This window comes from Pinus tabuliformis, chromosome 9, assembly GCF_031772625.1.
Source record: "Pinus tabuliformis cultivar Carrire ecotype Pingquan chromosome 9, CPIR1, whole genome shotgun sequence".
NCBI classification, from domain to species: domain Eukaryota; kingdom Viridiplantae; phylum Streptophyta; class Pinopsida; order Pinales; family Pinaceae; genus Pinus; species Pinus tabuliformis.
This window is the reverse complement of record NC_142307.1, coordinates 790,069,653-790,081,220: the sequence shown is the minus strand read 5'-3', so window position 1 is coordinate 790,081,220 and position 11,568 is coordinate 790,069,653.

Sequence of the window (11,568 nt, the reverse complement as noted above, 5' to 3'; positions counted from 1 at the left end):
ATTGCTCTGAACAACTGAAGATCAAGTCGTCATGCCTTCTACTGACTGAGAAAACTGGTCCTCTGGTGCTCTGGAAATACTTTCTGGCCTCTGGAACTGAAATCCAACTTAACCACAGCAAAATTGATCTTGCTCACTAAAGCATATTTGATGCCTCTTACTGCTCCCGGGAGAAATCTTTGCCTTTCTCTACGTACACTCGCTAGATCTGGAATGCCTCCTCCAGTTCATTGTTTCTACCACTCTCTCATTGCTTCATTTCTCTGGCTCTCTTTCAGGCAACTAAATTCTGCTACTCAGGAAACGATTTCTCATGAAATCGAACTGCTGAAATAATTTTCCAAGCCCCATCAAATTCTTCTTTAATCCTTTGTTGAGACTTCAATGACAAAGATTAGATCTTAATTTTGCCTAGGATTAACTTGAGTCAATTCGTTTGAGTTTCTAGAAGATTCACACCATAACTTAATTAATTTTGATTAATTAGTCATATTCCCTAAGTTTAGACTTAAGAATTATTTTAAAAAATGACTAATAATCTAATTAAATCACTTCTAGGTGGAATTTCCAGAAACAATTTTTGGGTTTTGGAGATCTCATGTATTCTAGCCTCTCCGCAAAATTTGTGGCTAGAAAACATCTATGATACAAAAACTAACATATTTAAGTATCTTATAATATTCTCCAAGGTTTAAACAATTAACAATGCTTGGAATTTAATTGCCATTTTTTTGTGGAAATAATGTTTATTGCACAGCTATATACATCCACTCTCGATACTAGTTTGGATTAAGTCTCATCCAAAACTACATTTTAATAAATATTTGTTTTGGAAATCTATATCATAGATATTTTGTATAAATTTCTCATTTCCCACTCCGGTTTTTAGTTTCACCTTATTTCTCCCATATAGTTAAATGCCCTTTCCCCATAACCATACATTTAACAAGCTGGAAAAAATAAATTTGTTGAAAACACAAATTCTGGAAATTTTACAGAATGCTGGAAAATTGCAGAAATAAAAAATCAGCAGTAATAAACAGCCATTAAAACACATTTAAAAACACTGAGATTTTTTGTCAATGTGACCCTGGAAAAACCCCCTACAACTCTTGGGGAAAACAGTTTGAGAGCTCTTCTTTATTTCTGGAAAATGCCTTTTTACAGTAAGAAAAATATTCAGCAAAAATCAGCAAGCAAACTTTTACAACTTATCTCAGACTTGCTGAAACTTCAGCCTTGCTGAAACTCCGCCTTGCTGAAAACTCGCCCTACTGAAACTCCGTTGTACAGAGTTGCTGAACTCCGCCTTGCTGAAACTTCGCTGCTGATACTCCGCTGCTGAAACTCCGCTGTTGATACTCCGCGGCTGAAACTCCGCTGCTGATACTCCACTGCTGAAACTCCGCTCTGCTGAAACTCCGCTGCTGAAACTCTGGCTCACTGTCTAGAAATCTCCCTTGCTCTCTTGCTCTCCTTCTCTCAATCGCTCATGAAAGAATTGAATGACCTTTTCCTCCTTTTCCTCCATTAATCTAACCCCAAGTGACTTTTGGGTGATTCAAGTGACTTTTGGGTGATCCCTAAAAATCCAATGGCTGAAATAGATTGAGATCTAAGGCTGAGATTAAATGCTCATTTAAATCTCACTTTTTATTTTTTTTATTTTTTTTTACACCATTAAATAGACCTTGAATTAATTTTTATTTTTCCAACCCTTGAGTTCCTCTAATTTTTTTTATTTTTTTTTACGAATATTTATATTACTAACTAATATTTTTATCTAACAATTTAAAATAATTTTTAATTAATATATTTGAAATTATTTATGTATTTTTATTATTATTATTATTATTATTAATTTTACTTTATTAATATATTAATACATTTGAAATTAATTTAATTTTATGTTTTACTTATTATATTATATTAATTTACTCCGAATATATATATATATACCCCTTATCGTGGTCAAACTAGCCGTTATAATTAACTAATATTTTTATTTAATAGTTTAAAATTATTTTTATTCTTATTCTTGTTAATTAATATATTTGAAATTATTTATTTATTTATTTATTATTATTATTTAATGATTTACTAATTTTACCTATTCTAGTATACATTTCTAACAATTTTAAATTAATTTAAGTTTATTAATATATTTAAAATTAATTGATTTGTAATTAATTTATTATATTAATTTATAACTGAAATTTCTTTTATATAAATAAAATAAATAAATAATATAAATTAATATAATACCCTTTCTCATGGTCAAACTAGTCGTTATCAGGTCAAATCTAGCTGTTGTCTTTTTAGCTGAAATCTGAGTCAGTGGATATTCTGCCCTATCTATTTAAAGTGCATAGCCAGATCTGCTCATTCAACTTGTCCTGACGATGAACCACACTGGTTGGTTCGAAACGCGTCGACAAAAATTTCTCCATGTGATTTTCGCCGAAGAATTCTTCAAAAATTTGATATGGATCACAGAAGTCTCAATTCAATAATTCACCCCACTTTAATAAAGACCCACTTAGTCATTTATTTCCAAAGTCACTTTTCCTTTCTAATTTTTCATTGACTTTATAAAAGTCACTTTAAAATTAGACTTAGTAACTTTATCACTTAAAGTCACTTTTAAATTAGATTTAACTTTATAAAATTATAGAGTCACTTTAGGAGAAAAATTAAATTCTTTTGGACACTTTTCCCTAGGCCAAAGATCAAAGCCTAAGGGAACCACCTGTCCTCCGTTACCAAATTGCAACACTCCCTCTTACCGAGGAAGGTGTTCCTCACCACACCCATCTTGTCTCTGAAGTAAACATGTTTGCCCCGTGGTAAGGCTTTGGTAAGAATATCTGCAACCTGCTCATCAGTGGAAATATACTCAAGCTTCACAGCTCCCTTTTGAACATAGTCTCTGATGAAATGATATCTGATCCCGATATGCTTTGACCTGTCATGAAATACTGGATTCTCCGTGAGTTTAATGCAACTCTGATTATCACAGTAAATCATTGAAGGTCTCAACGGTTGACCAAATCAGCCAAACAACATCTTGCGAAGCCAATAGCCTCACAACTAGCTTGAATGGCTGCCATATACTCTGCTTCCGCTGAACTCAGTGCTACTGACTGCTGCTTCCGGCTCAACCATGACACTACTGCTGAACCCAACCCAAAACAACACCCTGAAGTGCTCTTCCTATCAGAAGCACAACCTGCCCATTCAGAATCAGTGTATCCTGCCAATCTCACTCCATCTCCCTAGCTGTAGTCCATACCATAATCCACTGTCCCCTACAAGTACCGCAAAATGTGTTTTGCAACCAGCCAGTGAACCTTCCTAGGCTCACACATAAACTGACTCATCGTGTTGACTGCAAAACAAATATCTGGTCTAGTGTTGACCAAATACATCAAGGAACCAATCAGCTGCTTGTACAATGTGGGATCCACCAACTCGGAATCCGAAGCATGAACCTTCTTCCATTTGGTGATCATCGGTGTCGACATGGGTCTACAATCCTCCATGTGGAATCTGCTAAGGATGTCCACAATATACTTCCCCTGCCCCAGGAAGAAATGCCCCTCCTCCTGCCACACCTCCAAGCCCAAAAGTAATGCATCAAGCTGATGTCCTTCATCTCAAACTCTGTCGCAAGATCTCTCTTGCAGTGCTCTATGAGTCTCTCTGCACCTGTAATGACCAAGTCATCCACATACAGCACCAGAATGAGAGGCTCCTCACCAATCACAATAAAGTAAAGGTTCGGATCTGCCTCACTCTTTGTGAAACCCATCCCCTGCAAATATGTATCTATCCTGGAGTACCAAGCTCTGGGAGCTTGCTTCAGGCCATAAAGGGCCTTCTTCAGTCTGCACACATGGGACTCCTTCCCATGCACCTCAAAGCCCTGTGGCTACTCAATGTACACCTCCTCCTGTATGAAGCCATTGAGAAATGCAGTCTTCACATCCATCTGGTGGATCTTCCAACCCATCTCTGCTGCTATTGATATATTGGAGTGGATCGAAGTATATCGAGCCATGGAGCGAAGGTCTCCTCATAATCAACTCCCTCTACCTGGGAGAACCCTCTAGCCACAAACCTTGCTTTGAATTTCTCAAATGTTGCCATCTGCAGGATGCTTTACCTTGTAAAGCCATCTGGAAGTAACCACGGATTTGCCCTCAGGCCTCGGCACCACCTCCCAAACATCATTCTTCATGATAGAAGAATACTCCTCCTACATGGCCTCTCTCCAGACCTGCTGGCTAGCTGCCTCCTCATAGCTAGAAGGCTCAGATTCAAGGATGCTGGTAACCATCGCCATATAGCTATAAAACCTCTCAGGTGGTCTACTCTCTCTGACCGGCCTCTTTGGCTCAGCAATAGATGAGGCATCTCTCAAGCTGTCCTGAAGCCACTTGGGCTTCCTCTTCCCTGAGCGCACTTCTCCCACCGGAGAATGAAACTCCTCCTCCTCATCATCATCAGAGCTTGAACTCCTGACTGTCTGTCTGTTGTCCTCCTGCCTGCACCTGAACCTGTAGAAGCTGAGGTATCGTCTGAACTGTCCATCAGTGGACTCCCTAGTGAACTGCTCTGTGAACTGCTCTGCATGCTGCCCGGAGCACCACCCCTCTGGCTCAGCGAGCCACTGCTCACTGACGGACCTGACATCCTCATAGATGTACCTTCGGATCCTCCTGATCCCTACCCACTGGATCCCTGCGACTGACTCAACTGCCACTGAGGGTCTGGCTGATCCAGATACTCTAACTCTCGTGACCTCCTAAAGGCCATGTCCTCCTCGAACTTCACATCCTGTCTGACAACAACTCTCCTCTATGCAGGAATGTAAATCCGAAAGGCCTTTGAGGTCTCACTGTAGCCCACAAAGATACCCTTCTCTGCGGTGGGCTCTAGTTTGGTCCTCTTCTCCTTGGGTATATAGGAGTATGTAATGCATCCAAAGATATGAAGATGACCAATATCAGGCTTCTTCCCATAGAAAGCCTCCTCTGGAGTCATGAGCCCCAAGGCACGATGCGGACTCCTGTTCTGCAAGTAAACAGCTGTGTTGCAGGCCTCTGCCCACAAGAACAATGGCAACCCCTGATCATGTAACATGGCTTTGGCAGCCCCTATGATGGATCTGTTCTTCCTCTCTGTAACCCCGTTCTGCTGGGGGTTGTAAGGAACAGCGAACTCCCTCATAATGCCTGCCTCCGCACAATAGTCACAAACTCTCCAAGGGTGTACTCTCCTCCATTGTCCGACCTCAGGGACTTGATCTTTCGACCTGTTTATGTCTCCACAAGAGCTCTGAACTCCTGAAACCGCTTGAAGACCTCACTCTTGGTCTTCAAAAAATAAATCCAGGTCCTCCTGGAGTGATCATCAATGAATAAAACATAGTACTCATATCCACTCAAGGAAACATGAGACATCCGACCGCTCACATCGGAATGAATCAAATCAAGTATCCCAGTCACTCTGTTGTCACTGCTGGGAAAGGGGATTTGGCAAACTTGCCCATCACACAACCTCTATAAGTATCAAAGTGATCAGTACTGAAATCTGGCACACCTATAGTGATCTCCCGCAATGTCCTCAAGGCTCCATGATACATATGTCCCATCCTGCGGTGCCAAATCTCACACAGCTCAGAACTGCTAGCTCTGCTGTCGGTACTACTGCTCAATGCCAAAAGGGGCTGGAATGCAGACTTGTACACCTTTGCATGGCGTACACCTATCACTCTAGCTGAATCAGCTGGAGTGCCCCTGGGATACATCAACACCTGTCCTCCCCTGAACAGTACCTCATATCCTCTGTCCTTCAAAGCTGAGACGGATATGAGGTTCTTCCTCATCCCTGGCACATAAAGAACATATGACACTTTCAAGGGAGGTTTGGACTCCCTCTGAAATGTCAGTGTCCCCACCCCGACTGCTCTAACAACTCTGTCATCACCGAGTACTACCTCTATATCAGTGCCACTCTCTGAAAGCTCTGAGAAGTACTCACGGACTCATGTCATGTGACGTGAAGCCCCATTATCCACATACCAAATACCTGAAGATGCTCCGCTAATCGAGAAAAAGCGTGCTCCCTATGAACCTGTGTGGCAGGTGATCCTGCACTAGAGGACTCACACGTAGTGAACGCAAACTCCCGGTCAAAACGACCTGCAAAGTCCTCAATCTCTGCTGAAGCTACCACGTCCTGGTTCTTCCCCTTCTTCTTCTTCTTCTCCGGACACACAACTGCATAGTGTCCCATCTTTTGAGAATTCCAACACTTCACCTTGGAATAGTTCTTCTGTGTGTTCCCCTGTTTACCTTTACCTTTGCCTTTGCCCCCACCACTGCTTGTGGAAGCCTGCTTCTTCCCTTTGCCTTTCTTGCCTCCTGCCACCAGTGCTACATCCTCATCCTGCTCAACTGGCTTGGCTGCCCCAAGCTGACCATTCCTGATCTGTGTCTGAATGCAATCATCCCAAAACCTCTCCCATGTGGGAAAGGTCTCACGTGCACAAACCCCATCAACAAAGTTCAACCATGAACGGGGAGGCCATTCACTGCAATCCGCACCAACTCAGTGGGTGGAATGGCCTCTCCAATCGCTACCAACTCATCTCTCACATTAGTAATCTTTGTGAGATATCCAGCTGCACTATCATTACCCATCTTAATGTTCTTCAGCTTCTCCTTCAGGACCATCTTCCGGTTCTCATTGGTACTCTGGTAGAGATTGGACAATGTTGTCCACATCTCATGGGCATTGCTCTTTCCTCTCACATGAGAAATGCAATGGTCTTTGATTCCGTCTAGAATCAGCCTCTTACCCTTGTTGTTCTTTTTATTATAAGCTGTCAACTTAGTAGCATCAGTAGGCACAACAACAGGGTTTTGTGTGGTATGCACCATGATATCCCAAACTTCTGCCTCCTCAAAGATACTCTGCATTCTCTCCTTCCAAACGCTGTAATTTGTATGCCCATCCAGCCTATCCTCCACCCTCAATCCCAATGACATCCTGCTGTCCTAAAACTGAAAAATAGCACTGCTGTAATAAAGATAAAATTGTTGTTTATGAAAAAAATCAGCTTGCTGGAATTTTCTGAGTGAAAAATCAGCAGCTGTAATTTTTCCTTTTGCTGTCCCAAACTGTCCTTCAGCACTCAAGCTCTGATACCATGTAGAAATTTCTCATTTCCCACCCCAGTTTTCAGTTTCTCCTTATTTCTCCCATATAGTTAAATGCCCTTTCCCATAACCATACATTTAACAACCTGGAAAAAATAAATTTGTTGAAAACACAAATTCTGGAAATTTTACAGAATGCTAGAAATTGCAGAAATAAAAATCAGCAGTAATAAACAGTCATTAAAACACATTTAAACACCGAGGTTTTTGGTCAATGTGACCCTGGAAAAAGCCCCTACAACTCTTGGGGAAAACCAGTTTGAGAGCTCTTCTTTATTTCTGGAAAATGCCTTTTTACAGTAAGAGAAATATTCAACAAAAATCAGCTAGCAAACTTTTACAACTTATCTCAGCCTTGCTGAAACTCCGCCTTGCTAAAACTCCGCCCTGCTGAAACTCCGCTGTTCAGACTTGCTGAAACTCCGCTGCTGAAACTCCGCTGCTGATACTCCGCTGTTGAAACTCCGCTGCTAAAACTCCGCTGCTGATACTCCGCTGCTGAAACTCCGCTCTGCTGAAACTCCGCTGCTGAAACTCCGCAGCTCACTGTCCATAAATCTCCCTTGCTCTCTTGCTCTCCTTCTCTCAATCTGCTCATGAAAGAATTGAATGATTTTTTCCTCCTTTTCCTCCTTTAATCTAACCCCAAGTGACTTTTGGGTGATCCCTAAATCCAATGGCTGAAATAGATTGAGATCTAAGGCTGAGATTAAATGCTCATTTAAATCTCACTTTTTATTTTTTAATTCACCCCACTTTAATAAAGACCCACTTAGTCATTTATTTCCAAAGTCACTTTTCCTTTCTAATTTTTCATTGACTTTATAAAAGTCACTTTAAAATTAGACTTAGTAACTTTATCACTTAAAGTCACTTTTAAATTAGATTTAACTTTATAAAATTATAAAGTCACTTTAGGAGAAAAATTAAATTCTTTTGGACACTTTTCCCTAGGCCAAAGATCAAAGCCTAAGGGAACCACATGTCCTCCGTTACCAAATTTCAACATATTTGACATCATTGTGAATCAACATGTACTAGATCCATGAGGCAAACATGATACCCTCCCTCGGAGGGATGCAATGCTTGGTATTGTGAATGGTGACCATTTTCGATATGAGATGATGGGGATAATGAGGAAAAATAACATCAAATCCATGGTCGACGTATATGACTCTTTTTTATAGGATTGAGGGCATTTGAGCTAGATGATAGTAGAGGCATTAGGATTAGGTGAACTAGATGCAAATAGTTGGGGCCATTTTAGGAGGAGTTTGATTTTCAATGCCATTACACTCAATGAAAAAGGATTATATTGCTTGGGAAAAGTATAGCAGCAAGTTGTTACAAGGTCAAGTTGGGATAAAAATATTCAATGGTACGAGTTAAAAATGGCAATAGCTTCTGGTGGTGGTTGGGGGAACTATGGAAAATAAATTCCCCAACCATGACTCAATATTCTCTTGGTTATCTCTTCCTAACATAACTTTAACATGCAAAAAGATTATCCAAAGGGGTAAGGACCAAGGCAAATGTTTTTGGTGAAGGGAAACGGTTGAATCAATGTATCACATCTTTGTGAGTTGCCATTTTACCTAGAAATTATAGAGTGCTACTAGAACCATGGGATATTTTCCACCATGGGAAGGAGATACGCTTGAAGAAGCCTAACATGCTTGGTTTTCTAAGAGAGGTACTCCTAAATTTTTTATTCCTTTTCCATTACACATCATTTAGGTATTTGGACTACTAGAAAGAATGTGATATTCCAACTCAAGCAACCATCTTTGATATCCATTATATACAAATTTGAGTTATCTATGTTGGCCTAGAAAAAAGAGGAATTTCCAAGCAAATGTGATAGGTCCCCTTGCTTGTGGTGGATCACACAAGTTCTCATTATTCTTGCAATGGTGCCTCGTGATGAAATATGAGTAAAAAGGAGGTAGGAGACATAATTCAGTACATGAGTAACACTACTCTTTCTTCTAAGGAATGTTATTTACTCCAAGAACTACGCATAAATTCATGGAATTGATATTGAAACAATTTTGACATTAACTCTTAACATAGAGGTCAATACTTTGGCAGTGTATGAGGATCTAAGATAGTATGTGATTGGTTGAATTTTAGATCCCATTGTACACATATTTCTCTCTCTCATGCTATAAACAAAGTGAAGTAACTCATATCTTGGTTCCATATTCCATTCATCATTCACATCTATAGTGAACACAATAAAAAGATAAACATGATTGCTAAGGATGCATGTGATTTGGAAAAAGGTAAGGTTGAAATTCTTTGCCTTGTTGAATAGGAGAGGATCTATATATGGAACCTTTTATCTCTTAAATTCATCCAAATTGGATCCTTTCCAAACTTTACAATAAACACTTAGTTTCTTTCCCTTTCGTAAATTTTATAAACATGTCCTTTTATAATTTTATTTTGTCTCTTTTTGTTTGGAAAATTGGAAGTGGAAATGAACCATTGTAATGGTTTGACTTCCAAATACAACCCATTAAAACAATGAAAGTTGTATAAAGGACATGGAGAGGAAGATGCATGGAAAACTTGGGGAGTACAATAACAAAAATGAGAGCTCAAATAGTGTAATCTACTTGAAGTTTAATGGATGAAGTAGTTAAGGATCCTATCCACACTAAGCAAAGGTGTCTTTGAGCCATGGCCATCTGCTATTTTGGTATTGGCCATGAGTAATAGTACACATAGTGTGTGTATAACTCACCGCTTTGTAATTTCTTACTAATCATAATAAAAATCTTCATTAAATGTTGGAATCTATAATTTATCGTTTCAATCTCATGGTGGGTGTGTGTTCATTGTATTCTTGTGCACATGAAAAATTTGTGCTTTGGATGTATTGGTTACAAATTACAATAATCTATTACATTTTGGGCATTTTTCCTTTTCCAACGATTGTCCACAACCATAAATTGATTGTTGGCCATTTTTCTTCTTCCCATGGACCACCCATAGCCATTTATTGCTTGTTGGATGATTTTGTTTTATCCATAGGCCATCCACGATGCTTTAATGCTAGGTGGGAAACTTTCCCTTGCACATAGGTCATTCATAGAACTCTACAACTCGTTGAGATGTTTTACTTATATGTATATATACCTCTACTCACTTGCTAGTAAATTATTTTCAACCTCCGATCTCTAGATTCATTTTTATACTCATGACAACTCTTCTCTTTAAAACATAGTCCATAAATATGTTTTTAGACACAAAATAATGAGGATGCTCTCTTTCGTCATTTTTTCTATTTCATTGGTATGAAAAGAAACATATGAGCAAATAATCTAGAGATGTATTGGCACTTTTGTAGCAAAGTATTTTTTATTTTTTATTTTTTATTCAGAATTGATGTGTTAAGTGGAATATTTTGTTGTTTGTAGTGTTCAATAACATGATGTTTCATTTCCCTTTAAGATGGAACCCATAGTGGTTATAACATAACAAAGATAGAGGCTACAAAGTTATTTCTATGGAATATACTACCACAAAAGCTATTACGAGGTTACAAAGGCTCTTAAAGAGGCTATGAAAATTGTTGAAGAATCTTGAACTCTAAATTGAACAAACATTGAATTTTAATTTTCTATAATAAGCATTTGGGTTGATGAAATATATGAGCCATAGACTCATTGTCTATTGATTAGACATATTGGACTCCAAGCTAGTATGTGATTAGTTGAATGGAAAATCCCATTGTACACAATTCCCTCTCTCTCTCTCTCATATTCTGATAAAAGTGAAGGCACTCGTGCCTTGGTTCCACACTACATCTGTCATTCACATCCACAAGGAACATAATTGAGCAGCATAAATTCTTGTTAAGAATGCATGTGATTTGGAAAATGGTAAAGTTTAACTTATTTGTTATGATGGATAGGGGAGGATCTACATGAAGAAGCTTTTCATCTCTCAAAATGTTACTACATTGTAAAATCAAGCATGCATATATATATATAGATATATTAAAAAAAAAAAGTAAATTTTATATGTTTTGTCTTCATGTATTTTGTAAAGAGTAGCCACTACTTATTTTGGTAAGGGGGACAAAGGTTTCATTTGTAACAGCCATAATCAAAAGTCCATGTAATAAATTTAATAAAGGAAAAATAATAACCAAGGTCACAGGACACACATTCCAAGTTGAATGTTGCGCAAAAACATAGTGACGAGGATCACTTGTGATTAATTAATGGCTATGGAAATTGGAAAAGGAAATGGAAAAGGCTTTAGAAAGGCAAAGTGGCATTAATTGGCATTTTATTTATGAAAATAATGGAAAATGTGAGAAAAGGAAGGT